At 39.1% G+C, this 1836-nt stretch overlaps 1 pseudogene; it reads left to right on the top strand.

The window, feature by feature from the left end:
- Positions 1 to 208: 208 nt before the first annotated feature.
- The window catches only part of LOC146554619 (biliverdin reductase A-like), a 3157-nt pseudogene continuing 1529 nt past the window's right edge, over positions 209 to 1836 (top strand).

The following is a 1836-nucleotide window of genomic DNA, read 5'->3' on the forward strand; positions in this document are numbered from 1 at the left end:
TCTTGTGCTGTAAATGGAGTCTTGTCAGTGACTCTCATGCTGAAGCTTTGTTTTGGTTTCTTGTCTTTCTTTCATGTTGGTGTTTGTTTGTGTCCACTGTTCATCCATACTACTGCACCACAATGACCATCAGTTTGTATTCTCTTTGTTTCTGATGAAAAATGTAACCCTCATCCTAAAACTTTAACCATTATTAAACACATTGCCAATGCCGCCCCTACAAAAGAAAATTCTGTACCAGCACAGCGGTAACGCTCTTTGCTGTCTCTTATGTCTGCTTAACATTTCAAATGATGTCATACTGAGATGTAGCTAATGCTCCCAAACCTGGTATTTAGTTGTTTTTTATATAAGAGCTTTTAGGTGCTTTGTCACTTTTGTTGTTGTCGTCAGCCAGATCATGTTGTACACATTGTAAAGAACTCATGCAATTCAGTTGTGGTATTGTAACAGGATGCCACCACTGCAGGTCAGGTCACTTTAGGAAATTACTTCTCTCCTAGATGTTCCATGATAAACTGTAAGTGGTATTAAGTGGAAGTGTTTAGGAACCACATCAACTCGGGAGCAAAGTGCCCACACAAGTCACCGTGTGTTGAGCTGCAATTTGTATGAAAGTTACCAGCTACTCTAACATTAACTTCAGCTTCAAAGCTATGTGCAGGAGATTCACGGCATACAGTCTCTTCAATGTGTAGATATCCATTTTGTCCATATACTATATGCCTCATTTTAATTAGTAAATGGAGTGGTTCTTGGAGTGGTTCTTATATGATGCGTTTCTACTTAAGCTCTCAAATCGCTTTATACAAACTGTCTCATTCCCACAAAGCTATGCGGGCCACATTCTAAGTGCTTTCTCGTTAGCATTCACACTCACATGAACACATTCAGAATTAATGATGCGTTCTTTCTCAAGGAAAGAGAAAGATACTCAGCGCTAATGTATCCTTAGCACATAGACTGAAGTCGCCAGGAATCAAACCACCAACCTTCTGATTAATGACCTGCTCTACCTCCTGAGCCACTCAGCACATGAGAACAGATATTCTGCACATTTTATTAGGCTTTGAAGACTGCTTTTACCTCTAAATTGCTCTCAGTGTTTGTCTCTTGTGAGGAAGTCATTTGGAGTGCAATGTCAGACTAACAGGTGAAAAAGTCAATGTTTAGAGTGCGAGCACAATGTGCATGAAAGAGTTGCCTTCACCTCCATATGCAGTTGGAAATTCTTGTGTTGCCGAAATGTTGTAGTTGGTGTATGCTTAGCAGAATCAAAAGAACTGGACTTTGAATTTAATGGTTTCCTTTTTTAAAATAGAATGATTGTAAAGTATTTAAAGTATGGGGCCATTCACCTGAACATTATTCTGGTTAATAATTCGCATGTCATGTGTCAGTATCTCACCTGAACTGAACACAGCAGAAAATGAAACACTTACTTGAACTTTTTCCTTTTTTTTTAAACTCTGACTTTCTCTCAGTAGGGAGTTTACACTACCTACTATCCACCCCTGGAGCAGGGAATTGAATCTTAATTACCAAGAAGCTCCATCTTACGTTTCATGTATGAGTGACCTCATTCGTTTCCTAACTCCCTGCAACATATATGGTGGGCCAAGAACTCACATTCCTCACATCAGCTGTGCTAATACCATAAAGATCCAGCTTAATGGGTTGTTTGTTGAGTGGAACATTCTTATGATATGCTAATTCTAAACCCTATCAGAATTTCATTATAAAATTGGCTCTTAAGGCTGGCACTTCAGTCCATGTGTCACTGTAGTGTTGTGTCACCTGTGTTGGCTCAGTTCAGTTAATTATCTTCTAAAGTCA

Source organism: Mchenga conophoros, linkage group LG18, assembly GCF_057382185.1.
Source record: "Mchenga conophoros isolate Kocher_MC1m ecotype Shallow Benthic linkage group LG18, M_conophoros_male_GT1.1, whole genome shotgun sequence".
Taxonomy (NCBI): domain Eukaryota; kingdom Metazoa; phylum Chordata; class Actinopteri; order Cichliformes; family Cichlidae; genus Mchenga; species Mchenga conophoros.